Here is a 25,056-nt window from a genome sequence, read left to right as displayed (position 1 = left end):
TGGGAATCTCCCAATTCCCATTTTTTGAATACTAAAAAGGTGGCACCAAGATAACATGCCCATAAGTTTCTCAAAACCATATGATGTGACCTATCATTGGAAAGCACTTGAAAAATAGAATCTATTGAGCTATAGAGCGCTCGATTTGGAGTTATAGTGTTCAAGTTATGACAAATCCAAAGATTTGACCACGTGTCCCACTTATGGGAAATTCCCATATTCCCCAATATGGTGTTCTATCGTTCCTCCTTTAATTTTCGATGTCGTAGGTGGATGGGTAGGTCCCCCTTAATGCATCTAGTCTCACGAGGTCGGGGTATTTCATGGTCACTATCTAAGTTGACTTTCGATTCGGAATCAAACTCTTCATTTTCGCTAGAAGAGGGGCTCTCTCCTAGTGGTCATAGCTTGGAGGGTGAGTCCATTCGTTGTAGTGGCATATCACTCAGTTGGGCTAGGCCTGCCTGCTCATAGTCGATTGCTCCTGTGTGCTCCAACCAAGTTTGATCACAGTCCTTGTGTCTGACTCCTTTCTCTACTCTAAGACCACTCTATTTGTGTGGTCTAGAGTCTACTCATATTTGTTCGATTACACGTCTCCTAGTGTCATATTCTATGGTATTGATTTCCCTTTCCCTCTCATCATTGAAGGAAAAAAAGTCCTCATATTCATCATCAGAGCTGTCTTTGTTCGATTGCTCATCATTTTCCTGGTTCTGAGAATTCTTTTCTTGTTAGTCGAGGATTAAGGCTCAATTGTACTTCAAGTTTAAATCGTGTACCTTGGACCATCGCCGTTTAGGCTCATTCAAGAGGTCTTGGAGTGGCTTAAGATTAGTTGCTAGATTGCCAGCCAACTTTTTGGTCAAGTACCCTAGGATCTCCAGGAGCTCTTGTTTATTGTTTGGGACTTGGGGTGCAACAAGGTTGGGTCTTCCACGTAGGCTTCCAGTCATCATGCAGACCGGCACCAAAGGTATGTCCTTAAGTTTGTGAGTTGGCTTGATGGCTTGTTTGTACTCCTCAGTGTCTGAGAATGGTAGGTCGATGGTAGCAAGAATATGCATCCAGTCTCGCTCGTCCTTAGGGCACGGGATATACTTGGAAAGAGCTCCATAGGATCCCCTAGTCTGTCCATCGCCCTTCAGCATGGTGGAGATGGTGTCTAGGTCAACTGGTGTGGTCTTCCAAGTGCCCATCTCCACTCTCACAGCTTCTGTTTGCTTGCCTAAAAAGATAAGACCATTGTCCTAGTCTTTTATGACTCTTGTGTTGTGCATCCAAGGTCAGCCTAGCAGGATGTCGTAGTCCACTCCTTTCATGACTATGAAGTCAACAGAGAATTAGATCCCTGCAATCTTTACTGGCCAATTCTTCAACACTCCAAATGGCTTCACCTTCATTCCATTTGCCAGTGTGACATTTAACCTAGCAGTCTCGATTGGTGGTTTACCCCAAGTTTGGAGCATCGCATGGCTTAGCACACTCACTCGTGCCCGAAGCATCTGGACTTTGTTTAGGTGGCCCAGCTTGTGGTGCCATTGCCTCCCTTGATCTTAGTCGTGGGGGAGAGATTGACGTGCTTATGCTTGAGAGATCATTGATCTCATCCTCTAGTATATAGATTCAGTATCCTTTAGGTGTTCCTGGGTCTCCTTCACCCACTCCTTCACCTTCTTGATGGCTTCAAGTTGTCACTTCAGATTGGGGTACTCCTCGACCTTAGCACTTTCCTTTTCAGCTATCAGTGCAGCCGTCGTTTCTTCCTCTTCGTTAATGACTTTCCTTCCAATCGGCAGTGTTGTGGCACCTTCTGTTTTGAGAGTGACCTTAGCATCCGGTATTTTCTTCCTTCGTCTCCGGCTCTTCTTTCCAACTGAGGTTTCGTCAAGGTTGCTAGGCCATGGCAATGATATGCTGGCCTACTTGTGCACTCGGGTCATGACATGCAACGGGATAGGTGTGGCCTCCCCATCGAGTGTCTTGACACCGAACAACCCCAATGGAACTTATGGCTTAGTTTTCAAACTAGAGGATGGCCTCTGTCTAGGGAAATCAACAACGAGATGAGTGATTCCACACTTAGCGCATCTCTATTTGCTTGCTCCCTCTCGGGGCAGTGCAAAGAAATATGTCCAGGGTGACCGTAAGTCCAACATAAAATTCGGTTCTTGGGCTTGCCCTCCTAGGCCTTTGCCTCTGTCTCTACCTAACGCCATCACCAGTACTGGTCGATAGTCCATGAGGATAGTGTTGCCTTCCTCATCGTCTGACACATATGGGTCGTAGCTGCTAGGCTTGTCCACATAGTGGATTGGAGTATCACTTGGTGGGTGGGTCACATAGGGTCCCGGTGGTCTAGGGATGCCTGTAGGATTTATTTCCATTCTAGAGATGATCAGTTTAGCATCATTAGGTGTCAGGAGAGGAAATGGGGCTCCCCTTCTGAAGAGGTTTGGTGGCCTGTTTGCAAGTTAGGGTTGACTGTAAGGTTGTGAGTGCGGTAGCCTCTGAGGTAATCGACAATGCATGGTGTCATGGCCGAACCTACCAGAATTAGCACAAGGTTGTGACCTAGGATCATGACACTCAACTGGCAAGTGGTTTCTACCACAATGCACACATTGAACATGTGGGCGCATTGGCCATCTCATCATCTCCTATAGTTTGGCTATGTCCATCATCCTGATCTCTGCTAGCTCTTGTCTCGAATCAGTACCCTTTCCTTTATCCAGCGTGCTTGGGTCTACTCTTTCACTCGGTTTTGAGGTTCTCTTGGAACTCTTGGCACTGAAATCTTCTTGATTTAAGTCTCTTGAGCCTCTTTCCTTGAGCTGGTCATCCACTCTAATAGCTTCTTCAAAGACCCTTGCTAGGGTGTCTCACTGTGTAAGCTTGAGTTGACGGCCAAGGCTTTGTAGAGCTCTTCGCTTTGTATTCCATTGAGGAATACTGTGGATACCGCCCTTTTGGTTGGCCTCTCACCCATGGGAATTCTCTTGAAGAGGCTCCTCACGTGGGCCACATAATCTTGAATATCATCTCTCTCTTTCTGCTTGACGTTCATAAGTCGCACTAACAGGTTATTGGAGTATCCAGGTTTGGAAAATCTCTTAATGAAGAGATTTTTCAAGCCATTGAAATCAGCACGCTCTGTAGCATCTAGACTTGTGTACCAAGTTTGACCCTTGTTGCCTAAGCACATCTCGAAGGCTTGGGAGCGTTGAGTAGGATCAGTGAGGCTGTTGGCCTTGCAAACCCGCTCAAATTGATCCACAAAGCTGTATGGGTTGTTGGTAGCTTTGTATTTGTCCAGCTGTTTTGCTACCACATGGATTTTTGATTGGCTCTTAGAGCCTTGGTTGACTCCTAACCCTGTTACTAGTGATGTTGCCTATGCTGTAGCGCTTTGTTCTGCGACCGTGTTATCTAGCAGTCGCTTTGTTAAGAGCTCGCTCAGTGTGAGATCTCCTTCTAGTGCTCTCTCACTCTCTAACCAATTCCTACCTGCTAGGGCTAGCACCCTTTGGATCTCTCGCATTTCTAAACTCTGGTGTAAGTTTCTAGTTTGCCAATCTTGGTTATACACAGCTAGGCCTTGCAAGGTTATGCGGGCTAGTTTTATTTCCTCCTTCAAGTTTGCTAAGATGTCCTCGACTAGTCTACCGTGGTGTTCTAGTTGGGTTTGAGCGTCGTATTTGTACACTAACTGTTGGACAACCTTAGGAAAGTCTCCTAGGTTAAGCTCCTCATCACTTCTACGGCCCAAGCTACCCTCTTCCATGTCTAGGACTTCTTGTACTGCCAAGTTGTTGATCAGGTTGATAAGACTGGGTAGATCCATCTCCACAATAGTATGCGTTTGGTTTTCAGTTGTATTCCTCGCTTGGTCCTCCCTTCGAGGATTCAATCACTTGCCTATGTCTTTGGGTCTTCTCCTACTGGTGGGTTCCTTCAAGTTCTTATGTCTGGGTGAGTTCCTTATTAATTACAACTAGTCCTCAACTTACCCTCACTTTGTGCATGTGTGCGTGTGTGCACTTTTTCTGTGCATTGTGCGAAGTTAGGCTTTTAACTTTTCTCAATTGTGCTTAGAGGGCTGGAATTCAGAGTGAGTGAGAAGACAAGTGCCTAGACAACTTTATCAATCCCGTCGTGGGTTTAGCCTGATATGCTTGTATGCCCGGTTTTTGGCCTCGTTCTCTTGGTTTATAGGGTTCTCTGCTACTCTCTCTGCCCCTTCATGATTTGATAGTGCTCTAAGACTCCACTTGATGCTGTTGTCGGGCTGAATCCCTAGATGGCCGACTAGCATCACCTCTATGCTTGCTCCTTGCTGATCCCCTTGTTCCTTGTGCTAGAAAGGCTTCTCTAGCGTCTGTGTGGTCTTCTGATGTTCAAATAGCCGGTGTCTAGATGGACTGGTCTAATGTTCAAAAGATTCAAAAATTTAGACTTGGCCCAATAGGTCCGAATAATAGGGGCTGAATGTCAGATTCGGCCCGTTCGAATGGTTGAGGGCCAAATGAGAAAGGGTTGAATGCAATTGGTCCAAATGTCAAATTTGGACAGTCTGAATGTGGTTGTTCGAGGGCTGAATTACCAAACGACTGAGGGTTGAGTCAGGTTGGCCCAGGTCTGAATGGTGAAATTGGGCGGGCTTTGTCCGAGTGGGATTGTGAGTGGGATTGGGCCAAGTTGGCAAGGTTGAGGGCCGAATTTTTGAGTGTCCGAGTCAAGTGGGCTGAATGACCGAACCACCGTGGGCCGAGTCAGATGGGCCGAGGGTCGATTTTGGGACTCGACCCAGAATCGCGGTCTCTCGGACGAGGCCGAATGCAACGAGTTTTTTGCCAAGCTTGCACAAGATTCACTGCACCGAGCAATCGAAGCCTTCCCGTTGCTTGCTTGAGCACCTCCAGATCCTATCTACACATGTAGGGGAAGGTGTGGGAATACCTGTAGTGGGCAATGAACTCATTGGCGATGAGATTGAAGTAAGTCCGCACAATGAAGCTCTCTCTCTCTCTCTCTCAAGAAACCAGGGTTTCAAATGAGCTTCCCCTTGGTCTCCTGGTTGGTAAACCTCTCCTCCATAAAGTTCTTGCCACTCCTACCCCCTTGCTTGTTGGTCTCAACCCCCTTCAGCTCTCCTTCCTCCCGTTTTTCACAGATCTGTGTCTTGTTTTGGCCTGTTTTACAATAGCAAACCCTACACTTTTCCAATCGATTTTCTAACCTTAATCTACTCTAAATGCAACAAGAATCAAAAGCAAGGTAGTGAACTAATTTCTCCTACTAAACTAACCATCAAAGATAAAAAATACTTACTTATAGCACTGATTAAGACCCAAAACCTCTTATCCACCTCAAGCTCCAGTTCGAGGATGGAACCCTTACTTTGATGCTCAATTTGAAGCACACAAGCGCTCAAGCTTGAATCGGTTGGTCCCGGCAACGGAACCAAAATGTCTAGAGGCAAGCACAAGCTCACCCAACAAGACCCACAGACCGCTTATTGTTAGCATTTCAAGCGAGCACTAATGGCTACCTCTCGCATAGCCGATGCACTATCCCTCTCTACGAGTGTAGTGACCTTACCTTGATGCTCGATTGAGTTGCTTCCTCTCTCAAGCACTCCGATAGCTCCACAATTTGTGATGCAAGCTCAAGCATCCTCAAGTATTTCCTCCAAGCTACATCCTCCATAGCCATGCGCGTGAGACAAGAGAAGAGAAGAGAAGAGAAGAAGAAGAGAGGAGAAGGTGGAGGGCTTCACCTCCAAGATCCCTCACTCTCACAAGCTCACTCCCTCACTCCCCCACACTCCCTCCCTCAAGCACTCACAAGCAAGCAAGAGAAGAGAAGGAGAGAAGAAGAAGAGTTCACTTTTCCACACACCAAAGAATGAGCTCTCATTCACTTTTTGAACTTTATGTACAAAGCCCTAAATCCCTTTTGGGCGGTCATCCCCTTATCCCCTTTTTAACATGGCCGGCTAGGCCATTTTTCCCATTGTCCTCCTATCTTCTTAACTTCCTTCCTACCGCCTATCTACCTTCGCCTATCTACCTTTACAATTTGCACGGGTGAGAGCCCATCGCTATTAAAATAAATTACGGTGCGCCTTGCGCTCTTTTACAAAAGTATCGACTTGCCCATTTTTTGTGTGTGCCTTTCTCCTTGATTTAGGATTTTTCCATACTTCTTGTGTTTTCATATTTTTCTTGGTTCGCCTTTGTCTTCCATTCCAATTTTGTCTTGGCCGTGTCTCTTGCTTTAGATTTTGTTGATTTTCCACCTTGTTCTAACATGACATATTGCGAGGCATTTTTATAAATTTTACAACAAAAAATGTTTATTGCTACCCTACTTCTAAATATTTTTTCCTAATCTACCAAGGTTATTAAACCTCAATTCACAAAACCCCCCTTTCACACTAGCATTAACCAAACTGGTTTAAGGGCATGTGTTCACACTAGAATTTGCTGAATTGGATATTTTAAGAACTACTTTCACACTGTGCATGCCCTAAAATGATTCAATTAGGACTAGTTTATAGATCCATGTGTTCACATTGCAAAACAATATTGAATTCATTATTTTGAAAGTCTAAAAGAGTGGTGTCTATACAAGTTTTAGTTGGTTGTTTGGACCTCAAAAATTTACTTAAAGATTATATGGTTTGTGCTTGGACTTAATATGAATTTTGGCATAAAAAATTGTGAAGAAATAAGAAAGAAAATTATCATGTTGACTCGTATTTTGATGCTTTTTGGGTTGTAGGGGCACCATTTGAGCTTGTATGGGAATAGTTCTTGTTAGGTGTAAGATGTATTCATGTGGGCATGTTGTATTGATGTTTTGATGGAAACTGGGCATATGCATTACTCTTGAATCATCGAACTCTAGTTTACATGCAAATTTTTGGTTCATTTTGATGATGCTTTGGTCTTGGAATTTGTGTGGATGATACTCGATTGATGTATGCAACACATGTACGTTACTATTTTTTTGAAATTATAGTTGTCATAATGTTGAAAATTATGCAAGTAATGCACATTGTTGGGGATAAGTTTACAGAGGACAACTATAGAGTTTGGTCCTATCGCATGGAAAATTTTCTTATGGGAAGAGATCTTTGTGATCTCATACTAGGTGATGATGCATATCTTGAGCTTCCTATCGAGACAAGGGAGGAAGGGAAGAAGCCCTACAAGGATTGGATAAATAAAAACAAGAAGGTACTACATTTGATTTCCATATGCATTTCAAAGACCTTGATCTTATACATAAAAACGATAAGTACATGTAAGAATGCATGGAAGATAATTAAAAAGACCTATGGCACTTACACAAAGCCATAGAAGATATAGCTAAACAAAATATTATATGGTGCATGGCATAGAAATTGGAGTACTAATGATTAGGTTACAGAGATTAATTAGGTTGCAAAGGATCTTGTTTCAATTAATGTATGAGTTGGTGATGATGACTAGGTTTTAAATACTTTGGATGGACTTGGCTTTGCATACAAGTTTTTGGATACCTCTATTTTTGTGAGATGTGGCTCTATGCCTAATTTTGAGGGTTGGATTTCTTCATTGCTTAGTAAATAAATAAAATTGGATCTTAGTGCATCTAGCAGTGGCAAAAAACTAGTGACGACAATGTGTTTTATCATCAAAGAGGATGTGGTAGTCCTTTGAGAAGTAGAGGGTCTTCTTATGATCAAGTAGATGCTTTTGCTCATGGCCATAGCTCTTTTGGACATGGACATTTCATGAGAAATTTCTATAGAGGTAGAGGATGATCTAGTATGCATACGTAAATTCTCGAATGGGCATCTCCAACAATAGTTATGTAAATTCTAGTCATTATTGTGGACATTTCATGAGTAAATGCAGTCTAGACAAATAGTACATGGTCTTTCACATTTTGGATATGTAAATTATAAGCATGCATGTGAGGCATGTCAATTTGGGAAACAATATGGACTCCCATTTCCAAAGAGGGGAAAAATGAGTGCATATTCTTTGGAAATGGTACATTCAAACATATGGAGTCAATATCAAAACATGTCACTGAGTGGGAAATGCAAATTTTACATCAGTTTCATTTTGATGATTTCAATCAAATGGCTTGGATTTATTTCCTATCGTATGAAAGTGAGGCATTCAAAATTTTTTTGGATTTCAAAGCAATGGAAGAAAAGCAACTTGGGTTGTACATAAAGTATCTAAGATTAGATAATGGGGAGTGAAAATATGCCTATAATGAGTTTTCTAATTACTTGAGAGATCATTCAATCAAAATGCATTAGGTAGGTTACATATATCAGTATACACTAGTGCCAAATGGTATAGTAGAAAGGAAGAATCAAACCATTGTTGAGGTTGCTAGAGCCATGATAAACCAAATGCACATGCCATTGACTTATTGGGCCGAGGTAGTACATATTGCAGTTTACATTATGAATAGGACACCTACAATGCTTACACATCATATGTCACCTAATGAGAAAATGTATAGGAGAAGACTACAATTGCTTACTTTAGGGTGTTTGGTTGTGCATGTTATGTGTATGTCCTTGATGGAAAATGGAACTAAAGATGGTCAAATATATGTTTCTTGATTATCCTAATGAAAAGAAGGGATACAAGTGTTATGATCCTATTACTAGAGAGGTTTACATAAGCAAGGATATGAGATTCAGTGAGTGTGAGTCATGGTATAAAAATAAGGCTACAGTTGACATGGATGCTCATGAAGAGCAATGATGAGGATGTTTAGGGGAAGAAAATTACAGCTTAAGGATGTATTTGGGCCACAAGATAATGTGAAAAGTAGTAGAAGTGATAGCCCATGGAGGAGGATAGATTGAGAACACACAAAAAAGGGCTAAAATTGCAAAAGAAAAAAATCCTGTTAGTGAAATTTTAGAAGATGAGTCATTGAATGATGACAGTGGAATACCTCACATTAAAACTCTAAGTATAAGAAGTATAAAAACGTATGTACCATTGCATGTAAGAGAGGTTGAGACACCATCTAGTTTGCCTCAATCAAGGAGGTCTGAAAGAGTAATGTGTTTAGTTGATAGACTGACATAAAATGGTTACATGAAAATGCATTATGCATATATGGCCTCTTATTACAACATTTAAAGCCCAAATGCTTTGATAAAGCAATTGAAATTAAATACTCAAGAGAGACAATGGAAGAAGAAATTGATAAAGCAGTTGAAATTAAATACTCAAGAGAGACAATGGAAGAAGAAATTGATACTTTGGAGAGGAATAAGACTTAGGATTTGGTTAAGCTACCTTATGGGTCTATAAACTAAAATGCAATTCAGATGGCTCACTTCAATTTAAAGGTATAAAGAAAGACTCATTATAGAAGGGTATGCTCAAACTTATGGATTAGACTATAGAAAACATTCAATCCAGTTGCAATATTAACTATAGTTAGATTGATTATTGCCTTGGCTATGATTTATGGCTAGAATCTATATTAGATGGATGTTAATAATGCATTTTTGAATGGTAGATTGGAAGAGGAGGTGTACATGGAGTAGTTAGAAGGGTATGTGTAGCCAAAGTATCCAAATTATATATGCAAGATAAAGAAGGCATTGTATGGATTGAAGCAAGACCCTAGTGTGAGAGAATTAGTAGGTTTCTATGTAGCATGGGTTTCCAATAGAGTATGGCTATTATTCTCTTTATGTTAGACATTCTAAGGATGGTATGGTGGTTATGGTCATCTATGTTGATGATATCATCATAATAGTATTCTTGAAAAAGATATTGGAGATGCAAATCATGGCTTATACAAGGACTTTGATATTAAGGACCTTGGATTACTAAGATACTTCTTGGGTATAGAATTGATAGATATGCCAAATGGAATTTAGTTGGTGCAAAGCATTAGGGGAGTTTTGAGGCCTCGAAAATGCCTTTTAGGAGATAGAGAGAGTGAGTGATCTAGACCAATAAGAGTAGAGTCTCTATAGTAACGGAAGTTCTATTTTAAAAAATACAAAAAATTATTTTTCAAAAAGATATATATATAATAATAATATTATGACTTTGTATTATCAATATCTATTTTTAGCCTCTTATATTCATGATTATGATATTCTTTGCATTAATGATATACAGTCTCGATCACTTTTATTTAATGATATATCTGGATTAATGATAATGACATGCTTAATCTGAATTCAAATTAATAAAGTGCTTGGCACTTATTTTTTTCCCTCCTTTCTTTTACCCCTCTCGTGTTTTTCTCTCCTTTCTTGTGGTAGCTTAGTTCTCTCTCTCTCTCTCTCTCTCTCTCTCTCTCTCTCTCTCTCTCTCATATGGATATAGAAATTCAAACTTCAATAAGGCGTCCAAGCTCCCAAATCATATCCATATCAGTGTTTAACTCATTCCAAAAAGATGGAAGATGGATTCCTACAATCATTAGCAAAGGCAATTGGATCACCATACAACAAGCAAAACGTGGAAAAATGCGAAGATATGAGAGCTCATTCATCTTTGCTTGGAAGGATAGAATCCAAGATTTCAAGCTTGAAGTAAATAAAAATAGCATAAAAGAGGTTCTGGTGCAACATGTGTTTATGCATAGAGAGCTATATTTGGAGCCTGGAAGTTCAAATCTTCCAATGCATAAACCAAATTGTAAGGATATGATTATTAAAGTTTTTCTTTTCTTGAACTTGGTTCAAGGTTTTCCATTATAACATTTGTTCATTTGTCTTGTAGATGTCTATCCCTCTAATCTTGAGGAATGGAAACCGATCAAGTCTATTGTTGATGTGATTGATGTGATGCATGGCTTGATTGGAGAAGAGATGTACAAAGGTAGAAAGAAGACAGAGCTTGCAGAGAATGGAATATTCTTCTATGACCATTCTTATATTGTCCCCATGCAGCGTAGCCAATGGGGATCAATATCCCCCCTTCCTTTGCTGCCCGATTTTTCAAGCTTTGAGTGGCCTTTGCCAAGTCCAGTTGCTAGTGAGGGCTATAGATGTAAAATATTTTCTGAGATACATAGAGCATTAAATCCTAGTATCTCAAGTAGGCTAAGCAAAATTACTTTGTTCATGCCTATTAATATATTTGTTGACTTCTTTTCTAATGCTGAGATAAGAAAATCAAAGGCCATGCTTTCAGTGAAGAGACTAACATATAATCATGTTATACAATTTTTTGATGAGGGATGGGACACTAGGACAGAAAGAAAAATTATATGTAAGATAGATCAAGACTCTATAGCTTGCAAATATATGATTGCTACTCAAAATTTCATCCTTAGCTTTTATTATAGTAGATGGCATTATGTTGGTGGTAGTCTGGTTGCTTTAGACAAAAATCCTGATAATTTTAGCAAAGGTCCTATAGTGGATCTGGATGTTTGGTTCAATGAGGACATTATTGCAATCCTAAACGTTAGATCATCATGTACGCTACATCAAGTGAGGATGGATTTATAGAATGAAGATATTGAACTACCATACTCATTTGTGTTCCAACTTAATAACAAGTGAGTAAGTTTTTATATCATATTATATCCACTTAGGTGTATATCTGACTTCACTTCCTAATTAATAAAAATTTGTAATTTTTTATATATATAGATATAAGTGAGGAGAGAGAAGAATATACAATGCAAGGATATTGAAGAAAAGATCTCTTTAGTATCAATATAAAATACATGTACAAATTTTTGTAAGCCAACTCCATGACTTATACACAAGGGCTTACAATCAATGAGGCAAAGCTACTTTTTTTGAAAACTTTTCTTAGGAGAAGGGATATCCTTTCTAGGAGTCCTTTTGCCTATATTTGATGCTTTGGTTGCCTTGGGTGTTGAAGGCAATGCTTCACTTGCTGTAGTTACATGCACCTTCTCTCCTTCAATGTCCAAGCCCCCACTATTGTCAATTCTTGTTGGTTGTATACAATTGACCATTATGTACTTCATGAGCTTTGCTCTTATATACCAAACATGCTCACTTGTATAGCAATCCCTTGTAAACTGTCATACATTTGTAAGAAAATATTTTTAGTTCATTATTATTTTTTACAATGGACTATATTACTATCATCAATGGACTATTTTGCAATAAACCTCTATCTTAAAGTTTAGTATGTTTCACATTACCTTTATAAGTTTATCATCATTGAGATAAATAAACTGAACCAATCTTCTAGAATTTACAATTACTCTCCAGTCACAAGAGTAACTATCATCCCAAGGACACTGCAATCCACAATATAAAGTAAAACTATGAAACTTGTTTATGGTAGTTTTTAGAATAAATTTTCTTAGTATGTTCCAACCATATTAATCAAGACCTTACTGCAACTTGTCTATATTGCATTGTTGCAAGTAAGTTAGAAGGCATGGGAGGCCTTTTCTCTAGCACTTCAATCAATCTTTTTACAGGTTTGTACCAAAAAGGCAATAAAATTTAGAGTTATTATAAAAGAAAGATCAAAATACTTAGAGTACTTGTAACAAAAAGATCAAAATATCAAGGAGACCTTAGATTATATAACTTACAACTTGGCATTTCCATGGCTTCCTTTTATAGAATTGATGAGGAAACATTGCATCTCCACACAGCCTATTCCAACTAGGCTCTAATGAGAACTGGAAACAAAAATATTTCAATAATTCAGCAAAACAAGATCTCATAAAATCTAACAAAATATCAAATTACTTACTTTTCATTGTATAGAATTAGAAGAAGCTCCAAAGTTTCAAAGTCAATTGAATTGAATTGTCAAATGTACTTGCATCAAGCTCAATCCTCATATAGTATGAAATAGATTAATAAAGAATCTCAATCTTTTGTTGTATATCAAAGGAGAGCTCATGCATTATATACCTAGCAAAGGAATGGAGATAGTAAGCATCAACATGAAAGTCCATTGCTAGAAAAATATAATGAATAAAAATAAATTTTGGTATACTATACCTCATCCCAGCAAGAAGAATAGAGTCATTTACTTCTCTCACTTTATTCTTGAGAATTTGAACACAATTAGAGCCCAAAAATACCATATCAGATATTTTGTTAATATCACCAAAGATAAAAACCAACAAACATTGAAGCCTTTAGGGTCAACCCTTTCAAGAAGGGTAGATAACTCCTCTTCAAAAGATGGGAGTTGTTCTGCTTCCTTTTTATCTTCCTTCTTTCTTTTATACTCCCTCCATTTATTTGACTACTCTTCTGTGGCCTTTTCCTCTTTCTCATATTGTCTTGTGACCCCTTCATGCATGATATCTTCGACCTTAAGACCTGGATCATTTTTCTTCTTTCTATATCGATGCACATTTAAAATATTGAAAGTCTTCACATTAGAAAGAGGGACAGGCTCAAGGACCTTTGAAAACCTTTATCTCAATATCTTGGGAATTATCATGTCTTTATCAATAAGTGTAAGTCTATGTGCATGAGCAACACATATATAAGAATCTTGAAAAAACTCAATCAAAAAATCTTGTGTAGTCTCCTGAATATAGTTGAAAGTTGCCCTAGTCCATCTAAAACTATCAAGACCATGCTTGTCATAAATTTCTCTGACAAGCCTATGAAAATATAGCTTTGGAATTGCATTATTCAGAGCCTTCATTGTACTTATAATCTCCTTTAGGCACCTAACATGCTGTGAGAACTTTCTTCTTGGCTTTGATTTCCTTGTAAGTTTGGAAGGCTTGGAGGACGGATGGATCTTTGAAGTAAGACCTCTAGGGTCAACTTTATGCTTCCTTGCAATGGCCTTAGTTCTAGCCATCTGAAATATTTAAAAAAACATATAATACAACCAAATCACGAAAGATATCCAAATCTCTCATATAATTTTATCTACAATCATTAAGTAGCAAACAAATACTAATCACATAGTCTAAATTCAACTTCAATAAAACAATGCACAAGACGTATGAAATGCAAGGAGGCCTTTTGGACAAGAGAACCTAACACCCTCTCGCATTTCATACGTCACAAGAGAAACAATGTAGGCCTAAGTCATATGAAATGCGAGAAGGCCTCACATGGACAAGAGAAATCAACACAATCTCGCATTTCATACATATTTGATCAAAGAGAAATTTGCTCTCCAAGCGACATATGAAATGCGAAATAGCTCTTGCTGATGTGAAGAGCCATGATTAATCACGTTTCATACGTTTGGCATTTTTTGAGATCATTTGGTAGGAATTGTCAAGTGATTCAAAGCTAACGCATATTTGTTAAAAAACTTATATTTTCGAGGGTTCGGTGCATATGTTAGGCGATGAAGTCTTCTTTACTCGCCTTGCACTGAAGAATAATTTTGCAATGTGATCAAATTAGCGTTGTGTTGGTGTGGTCAAGCATAGAAAGAGCTTTGTCTTTGAAAAAAATCTTTTGCTGTTTAGAAATTGGGTTTATAAGGATGTTAGTTTTTACACCTGCTGTAATGCGTAGTTAATTTCACATGTGCGACGGGCATACCGTTTTTGCTTGGGAAGTTGTGCCACATGTTACTTACTTTTTTGGCATGATAACACTTTTATGGCTCCACTTTTTAGGTTCTTAGCATTTTCTTTTTCATTTTAAGCGCACCTCCTCCGAATTAGTGCAATGTACTATTTGAACAAACGTGCGGTGACCGTTGGCATATTGTAATATTTCCATGCAATAAAAGTTAGTTGGTTAGTTCGAAAGTTAGTTAGTCAATTAATAAGTTAGTAAGATTACTAACTAAAAACTAACTAAGGTAAAAATTGACTAGCATTAATAGCTAATAATTTTCATTCAATAAAAAATATATTAAAAAAATCGAGAGTCATAAATCTGACATTTTTCTCGGATTGATAAGGACCGTAGCCACCCTTCACGAAAAGTACAATGTGAACGGGACTTATGAGCCATATTAATTACTAGTATTAATGTGTATAATTTGAATGGTCCAAAAATATTAGATTCTTGGGGAGAAAAAAACTATTATATTTTAGTTATTATCCTAAAAAGATAGAACTAAATGTCATTTAAAAGAAAAGACAAGTGATGTTTTAGTTAGTTTTAGAGATTTTATAAAAAGAGAAATAAAGAAAAGTGACTGGCAAATCGGGCGTGCCGCGATCGTAGTCTATAGCAGTAGACAACACTTCGAACAGAGAAAAGGAGTGAACTAAGAGCTTTCTAAACAAGTGTCTTGGGGTTTTACCCCCCTTTTGTAGCCAATGCAACCATCAGATTTATGATTTGAGCATCAGATCACTGAGTCTTCTAAGAGCCCCTCCACTCTTATTCTCAGACTTATCCCCTCCTCTCTAATTCATTATAAATATGAGGCATGGGGAGGCAAAAGGGAGCATAAGGAGACCCCGAAAGACTGCAAGAGAGAGGGAGAGAGAGAGTATGCCCCTCCAAGAGATTGAGAGAGAGAGAGAGAGAGAGAGAGAGAGAGAGAGAGAGAGAGAGAGAGAGAGAGAGAGAGAGAGAGAAGAGTTACCCCGAGAGGCTGCACAATTTCCCTATATCTCGATCCTCGATTTAACCATCTTCTCTTTTGCTCTCCCATCTCGAATCTATTCCACATTCTTAATCTCTTGAGTCTACTTGCGGACGATGGCCTCCAAGCGAAGAATGTCGCGTGCATATGACAATCCTACAACCAACAACAGAGCTTCGGGCGAAGGCATCATTGTCAATCCAATTGCTGTACCGGTCGTAAGTAATGTATTTTCAAATTGATAGATGCTTGTTTTAATGCTCGCAAGAGATGCATTAGGCTCCGTACCTTGTGGTGCTAGAATAAGTCATTGAAAAGGATAAATCACATCTCAAATATTCAAAGATGAAGTTTGTGAAGTGCTTGTATCAAAGGGAGTTAAATTGCACCTAGTTGCTATGTGATGAATCCATGCATAGCATAAGCAACATATGGGACACTAAAGTATTGAGCATCGATGAGTCTTTGATTAATCTTTATCGAGGATAATATTGTTTAAAGTTCGCAAATGCATATACATGGTACATACATGGGAGAGATTATGTAAACTTTACATCGATGACATGCGACTCCTTGCCTTAGGAGAAAGGAAGATAAAGCCAAGAAAAAAATATTACATAATAGGAAAATGCTAAAAGATAATTGTCACTTAGAGAAGAGGCATAAATGCTCTTGCTAGATTGATTAATTTGCATTGGAATGATAGGACTTACGTCATGTATAGTATTGGAACCTTTAGCATATGCTTTAGGCTAAAGGAGGGAATATTAAGTAAATTCTACTCTTTGGTCCCAAGGGGGAGAGTGAATATGTGATGGAATTATTGTTGCGTCTATTATTGTATTGTTTGGAAAAAATACAAGTAGTTTTTTTGGTTGATTGAACAACAACCTAAATGTTTTTTTTTTCAATCAAGGGATTGTTGCATTGTGATTTGGATAAATATTCCAAGACTTGTGTTGATGGCAAATGAATGGCAGGGGTCTGTAATGACAAGTTTCCATGGGAATAAATGAATATTTTTCTAGAAGATGATATTAGGGCTGATTGCTTTGATTGTGCTTGAATTTTAATTGGATTAATTAAGGAAGGATATTTTGCACGCGTGGATCATCTCCAAGATCACATCATGGATTATCCTGAGAGGGCACTGCTCGATTCACAGGGCAATGGTCAAGTGGTGAAAATGCCAATCACGGAAATGACATCTCACTCCTAGAACGCTTGTGGGTCAGGTGGAGCTCTGGACACCCCTTGCTTGTCTAGAATGGAGTTGGAGATCCCCGTGAGCCCAATGTTCGGGACATTGGAAGATCCTATTCTAGATAAAGGATGGAAATTTCGGTGCCATGAGATTTGGATCGGGTACTTCTGTTGGATAGAAGTTCTATTGGACAGAAGGGATACATAATTCTCCTATATGGGCAGGAGACAAAGATTAATTTAAAGATAAGTTAAGGAACGTGTTTGATAAAAGGACTGCTTGTTTTTTTTTTGTGCATGTGTTGTAAATTACGTGAAAGAACTCTGTGCCCTAAAAGGATTAATTAATGAAGTTGATTTTAAATGTCGCACATAAATGTGGTAGGACCTAATTAGACAACTAAAGCTATCAAGGGAAGCGGGTGGACGGAATCCCCCGACGGGTCTGTCCTACGGCTGGGTGGTCCCAGAGAACTGGGAGGCTTCGCACAAGGATTTACCGTCGGATGACTTTAGGTATAGTTAAGTTAGAACTCGATTCATGCCGTTTTAGGGGACCGGAATGGGACTATGCCCTACGGGCAGAGAGGTTGAGCAGTGCATCCCTCTCGTTTCCATTCTCTATGAACTGAGTGCAGCATAAATCTGTTTCGACTCTGTTGTTTCTACTCAAAGTGGGTCATCTGGAGCTCGACGCTAGCTACTTCCTAAAGACTTGGCTGATAGGAAAGGAACCTTGACTTTAGGTCGGCCCTAAGTGGGAACGGTCGGATACTTCCGCTTCGGGGGCAGACTCGGGAAGACCTAGATCGCAAATCCTATGACATTCCTTGCGAATGCCAGGTGGCGCTTTCTAGACTCTACTCTCGATGGGCTGCTAAGACGTATCCCACAAGTGGTCAAGCGGACACGTTACACACACACACACACACACACACATGAACACTCAGGGTCGGGTTTTTGTTATTATTTCTTTCACATATCTTATCTTGTCTTCGATAAGCTATTTATCTTGTAAGCATCACAAGCCAAACCAAGCATATTCTTACAAAAAACCATTTATTCTCAGCAAAGCAAGGACTGAAAATCATGTATCACACTTTTCTTAATATTTTTTCTCTGCAGTCTTAAATTTTGAGGCATTGAAGGTGTTGGTTGGTTTAAAAGGAGAAAGATACATCATGAAATTAGAAATTCTATAAGGGTTTTACTTTGTTTTTCTATCAATATTAGTCTCATACACATGTTAAACGATGGGGTATTGATGTTCTTGATGCATTGTTTTGTTAAAATTTTTTGGATGTAAAAAATGTGAATTTGTTAAGTTTTTTTTGTTAAAGTGAATTGTGAAAAGTAATTTTATGAACTATGAAGTCATTTGGATCATTGTTTTCGCGTTTCATGAGTCGTGAATGTAAAACAAAGTTTGATCAGTGAGTTTTGGAATTTCATGCTTTCTCTATTGCATAAAGGGCGAATTCATTTCATTCATATTGTATTTCTAAACATCTTACATAACAAACACGTTAAATTTGTCAAAATACAAAAGCAATGCCTTGTAGGTTTTGATTAATTTTTTTAGCAATCTTTCTTTAGTCTTCTGGATATGAGCAAATGTGGATTTGTATATTATACCCCTACTTTTAATTTTTTATTTTTTAGATTTGGTTTTTGTGAGTAATCAGGATGACTGAAAGGAAGTTGTCTTTAGAGGGAATGGAGGAGGAGGATCTAGAGGATACCTGTGATGAAAAGCTGTTTGGGTTTTTTCATGCAACTAGAAATTCATCTAGATTTATTTACATCAAAGATATTCTCAATGTTCCCTTTGATTTGAAGAGCTCTTGAAGGATCTTGAAGATAAACTGAAGGATTTTAGGGAGTTTTATGATAGACATGTGGAAGGCCTAGAGATTGAGGAATTTGTCCATTATAGCAATGTAATGGAAGCTTCCAATTCTGCTAGAACAACTTTGCAAACAAGGTTTAGCCTTATTGATGAAGAATTCAAGAAGTGAAAAGCAGATTGTCATTTTCATCAGAATCAACATCAATGTCTTCTTGTACAGAAGGATGTTGGATTTCTTGTATATCTTCAATATATGGATAGTTGTTCTTTAGATACAATACAAGAGAAGAAGATGGAGGATATTGCATGCAAAGAAAAAGAGGTTGAAGAGAAGAGTGAAATGTTTCAAAAGGATATTGAGAACCAGTTAGTGTAGAGATTTGATGTTGTTTTGTTTAAAAGTGAGAACATTACAAAAGTGGAAGAAAAGGAGATAGAGTTGAGTGCAAAGATTGAAATAGGCCCTCTTGAATGTGTCCCAACATTTCCCATTATATCATCAACAAAAAGAGATATGTATTGCTAAATGATATTCAACACCTTTTTGATCTTAGAGAAGATTACTGCTTTGCAATCCTTGTAGCATGGGATCAAAATGATAAGAATTTTATAAGTTATGAAGATGAATTGCTAGCAACTCTTGATGTTGAGGGAGAGAATTTTCAAGACAGCTCTGTAGCCTTGCATTCTTGTATTAATTAGATCATGGAATATAAAAAGGGGGAGATACCTACAGAGCAAGAGTACTTACAAATTCAACAGAGACTTGGTATTAATAACATGGGGCATGAAGAGAAATTGAAGTCTCCATTAGAGGAGAAACCAAAAAGTTCAATAAATCTATATAATGATAGTCTTCTTGAAGAAGATGAAAATCCTAAGGTATAAAAGATAATTCTAACATATCCATTGTGATTTATATTAGAGTATGTTATGCATTATATACAAAATACTATTTGATATTTATCTACAGACATCTTATACTATTGTGGTTTATTGTGTAGATAGAAATTGAAGATGTAGACAACTTTCTTGGAAGAGCCAAGGGCTCAAGGCCATTGAAGCAAGGCCTTGATCATTATATTGGAAGCTTAAATAATCAAACAGTTGCAATTTATCATAGCAAGTTGTCAAGCTCTCCAAGCTTACCACCAATAATGGCTTGAAAGCTATCTCTAAGGTGATTGGATCCCAAGGTTTCAATAGAGGTTCAGACAAGATAATTTTGGTGGAGAAGGAAGAAGCTATAAGAGTTTTTGGCTTCATGCCTGGATACAGTGGATCTAGGGCAGGATTCTTTGGAGTTCTTGCATCTTATTTGCTCTCCCATGTAGGAGATGCCAAGAATTTGAAGCTCCTTCTAGGCTATAGGAAACAAGAGTTCCTGAAATGTAGAGGTCTCATTGAGTGGGATAAAACAAAAGATTCCTTTAGAGGACCTAGTAAATTTCTTGAAACTAAAGACTCTTTTGCAAACATAGTCAGACTAAAAGATGTTAAGGGTTTCTTGAAACCCATATTTTTTCATCTCTTTGTCTAGTTTGTAACCATTCTGAATATCTTTGCTTTGCACAAGAGTTTAAATATCCCTCTTTTCTTCTTTGGATAACAATGGATATAGTCCTTGCCAAAGATAATGTATTACATGATGCGATTGTGTCTTTGAGCTTGAATTTGTGCTAAATTTGTCTATAGAACCATTGAAAGACCTCTAATAAACTGTTTGCTTTATATCTTCCACCTCCATATCTTGTATGTCTAAAGTATTTCGTTCTTGCTTGATAATGTGATTTTTCCATACCTTGGGTTGACCAAATAGATAGAGATCCATATTTCTTGATAAAATATGGAGTATGGTTGTATAAAATATGCTGCATAGTTAACAAATAAAGAAATTCAATTAGAAAACCCTATATGAGCCAAATAATAAAGAGACATACATGTGCAAACTTCTTACCATATAGTGAGTGAAGTGTTGATTATCCCAAGCTTTTGTCATTGCCTTTTTTAAAAGGTTCAATTGGTTTTTGAAGTCTTTGAGATCATCATCATTCCACTATATTTTATCACAATAAAAGAATACTTTGTCTAATGTTTTCCAAACATTGGCTTTTCTATTCTGAGCTTATCCATTATCAGCATGATCCTTAATTGCATTATGTAGGCACTTCCATTGATTGTATCTAATAGTTGAGCCACCATTCCTAGAGTTTATCTTACCAAGTCTCCCATGAAAGTCTAGGAACCTTCTAGTCTTCACTCCACCAATAGATGGATTTTTGGGGACACAATTGCCATCCTTAGATATTTGAAGATCTGGTTCAATAACGATATTACCACCATGCAAACCAATTGCAGATAAGACTTTTTCAATCTTTTTTACAACATCTGTTCTAGCTGACACCTTCCATGCAAATCCTATATAAAGATGAACAAGCTTTTGAATTATCCTACAAAGCGCATGAAGTGTACAGATATGGGCATTCACTAAAGGAATATCTAGGACTGGCTTAAACTGTGGATCCTTGTTGTGCCTAGAGGGAGCTCTATTCCAATTACTTGAGTTCAACTCAATGGTTGGAAACATGCAATATAGGCAATGAGATCTAGTTTCTCTAGTTTTGTACATTTTAGAATCTCACTTTCATCAAGTTTAACCACAAATCTAGCCACTCCTTGTACCTCTTCTAGTGACAAGTCATAGAATCTAATCATTAAGCATTGTAGGGTGGGCAAGTCAAGGAAAATATTGTTAAATTCATTGAATACAACTTCCTTTTTCTTGCCCTTGAAGCTAGCCTTGATATGGAAAGACCCACCCAGAATCTCCATTACTTTGTTATTCACTCTCTGTTTAATAGTTCTAATCACAGATGGCCTTGGAAGTATGCAATTATGTACTTGTCCTTGCTTCATATTTGACTGTAAAAGTTGAAAAAGTTGTATATAAGCATCTCGACTGATACCAATATTATCTAGTGTCTTTTTCACTAACTTAGTATCCAAAGAATAATCCTTTATTTGCCTTTTAAATTTCTTCTTCTCCGAAATATTTTTTAATACTACTGAAGAAAGAAGATGATAATAAAACTGAGATGCTTTCAAAGAATCTCTTTCACTTGCATTCTATTGAAGAAGAGACCTAAACAAAATCAACATAAAAAATCAGTACATTTAATTATAAACAAAGTCATATTTCATATTTTTAAAGTGGAAAAAAAGTATCTTGCTGCTTGGATTCTTTTACTACAACCACCTTCTCCTCATCTGAGACTCTCAATGTTTCTAAGAGCCTTTTGTCGATTTCAAAGTCCTAAAACAGTTTGCTTTCATTGATAAGATTTGATGCGTTTCTCCAACAAATGAATCCTCTATTGATAGCCCTCTAGCTTTTCAGTAACTTGTTGTTATGTTTTGATAAAAGATGGTTCTCCAATTTGAGGATATCCTTTTCTGCAACCAAGTTAAGTGTATAGCCTAGAAACCCATTATAACCATCACCAATAAACCTCAACAATGAAGAGCTATTATAAGAAGGCGGAGTGCTATTTTTGCTAGGATCTTTGGGATATAGTGTGCCATCTAACCAAAGATCAAGATTCTTATTTCATTCAAACTTGACTATATGTTTCGCAGACTCTGTAATAGTAATGGGTTTTGTTCTCTTCCTTATTGGTTCATCCTCACTATGTAACTCAATATGAAGATAATAGAGAGGTCTTTTACTAGAGCTATAGAGATCATTGGATGACTAATCCATAGCTAAGGATGTGATTAGAAGATTGGATTGAAAAAGTATGCAAATTAGAAATAAGAAGAAAAACGAAGAAGAAACTAGTAAGGATGGGAAAAAAACAAGAGAGTGAAAATGGAGGGAAGTAATCAAACGTTGAACAACATTCAAATTGAATATTAGTTTTCACTTTAAAGAGGATGACTAAGATCTTTATTATGACAATCTTTGTCACCTTTATGGCGGCCTAGATTTCTAGGTTTGATGTGACCACGAGAATATCATGACAATGACTTATTAACAATTTTTGATATATTTACTTACCAAAATATAAATTTTTTAAAGAATCTAAAAAATAATTTTATTTCTTAAAATATTTCATCTCTCTAGGATTGCTTATAGGGCATTTTTGAGACCTCAAATCTCCCCTAATGACAATACTATGTGGATTATGTGAGATTGAGACAAGAAGATATTTTATTTGTGTAAGGGAAAATACATTGGGAACCTATTGGGGAGTGCTTCAATATGGAGAGAGGGAAGGCTATTAGTGTTCCATTGCCTCCATATTTGAAGTTAGACAAGAGAATAGCCCCAAGCCAAATGAGGAGAAGGCTAAAATGGCCAAGGTCCCTTATGTGTTTGTAATTTTTATCTTGATATATACCATGGTTGCACACCCAAACATTGCCTATGCAATGAGAGTAGTTGGAAGGTATATGGAAAACCTTAGTAAGAAGCACCGAGAGGTAGTAAAGAGTATCACAAGATACTTAAACATCACTATTTCCATATGCATATGCTTCAAAAGGAAGGAAGCATTTGTTCTTTGATATATAGATGTTGATTTTACAAGGAGTGTAGACTCTAGGAGATCTACTACAAGTTTTCTCTTCACTTTCCTAGGTGATGCAATCTCTTTGGTCTCTTGATGATTGCATCCATGTATGGCTTTATCTCCACTAAGGTAGAGTATGTTGTAGCCATTAAGGTCTTTAAGGAAGCCTTGCAAACATGAATTTCATCCAAAGACAAAGCACATTGAGATGAAGTATCACTTCATTAGGAAGGTTCCTAAGGACAAGCACACTAAGCTTGTTAAGATCTATATGGATGATAGCCCTACAAATCTTCTCATGAAAAGTTTACCCTTTGAGTGCTTTGCACACTATAGAGTGTTGATGCGAAATTGGATAGTATCTTCACTTTCTTGCTATACTCCCATAAAAGTGCATTGGCCTTTAAGTGGAAGGTTGTTGGTGTAAGGACCAATGGCCTATAGCCAAGTGGGCAACCCTTGTGTAAGTACATACTATATAGTTATATATAAGTAAAGATAACAAAGAATAAGGGTAGCACCCATTGTAGCCACAAAAACTTTCTCATATGATTCTCTCTCAACCCTCTTTCACTCCACATGCACGCGCGCGAGTGTGTTAGATGCCCCATGGCCTTATACTAAGTTAAAATACATCTTTGCAACCTCTTCACGTTCACACTTGGAGAGTCTGTAAGGTGGCTTATTTACTGGCTTAGAATGAGGCTCTAAATCAATTGGGTGGTTCACTTGCCTCTTAGGGGGGAGGGTTGTAGGCATCTAAAGTAGATCACTATACGCCTCAAGTAGGGCCCGCAAGGCTGAATCCTTAGATGATTTAGAGGTTGGCCTAAATTGTCCTTATTCAAGTGCAAGACAAAGATTTGTGAGCATTTCTTAAACTCCTGTTTGAGTTGCTTTAATGCAATGAGATGAAAATCAGCATGATCTGGAATTCCCTTTAAGCAAATGAGTTGTCCATGCATCACAAACTCCATGTAGATCAGCTGAGAGAAGTCCATAGCAAATTTCCCCAATTGTTTCAGTCAATCACAACCCAAGACAACATCAATGGGACCCATATCTAAGGCAATTAGGTCAACCAATGCCACATTATTTTCAGCCAAGCATAAGGGAGCTGCAAGGCATACATGTGTGCTGATTTTTTTCTCTCCATTTGCTACTTGGACCTTCAAGGGGTGGTGTAATTCTGTAGGGGTGCACTTCAACTGGTCAATGCCTGATTTATTAACAAAACTGAGTGCTATCATTGCCCACAAGGATGAAGACATGCTTTCCATGGATGCTACCTTGAATACATAGGGTGCTGGGGCTCCAAAAACTCATCCAAGCATCCAAGGAGATGGAGCAAAGGGAGATGGTAGTCGAGTGGGATGTCAGATCAAGTATCTAGGATGGAGAGTCAAAAGGAAACCCATCCTTTGGGTCATAGAATTGCTCATGATCCACATCCTCAACATGCCCCACATGGTCAGTGGGTAGGTCATCCTCATCATTGTGCCAATCTTCCATGACATACATGCTATGAACCTTGACCTTAGTTGTCTTGTGAGGGAACTTGGAGGCATGGTTGACCCTATACTTATCCCCACATTTAAATAATAGGCCTTTTTCCTTCCGTTCCTTCACAACATCATTTGAAATGAAACATTGGCCATTGGAGCCATGGGAAGGTGATGCAGTGGACTGTTTATTTTCAACATACTTACTATCAACATTAGAGCCAAATGCTGCCCCAAAAGTGCCCTATTTTCTTTCACTGTGGAAGGTGGGGTACGTAGGTATTTTGGGGCTATTATTAGACATAGAATTGCCTCAAAAAACACCTCCATACAAGGTTGATCTTGAAGGGGTACGGGGCTATCCATAACCTTGCTGAAAATTTTCATTCTTACAGTACTTCCTT

The sequence above is a fragment of the Lygodium microphyllum genome, chromosome 12 (assembly GCF_053477565.2).
Source record: "Lygodium microphyllum isolate KBCC chromosome 12, Lygodium_microphyllum_v1.1.10, whole genome shotgun sequence".
In the NCBI taxonomy this organism is placed as follows: domain Eukaryota; kingdom Viridiplantae; phylum Streptophyta; class Polypodiopsida; order Schizaeales; family Lygodiaceae; genus Lygodium; species Lygodium microphyllum.
This window is presented reverse-complemented; position numbering follows the sequence as displayed.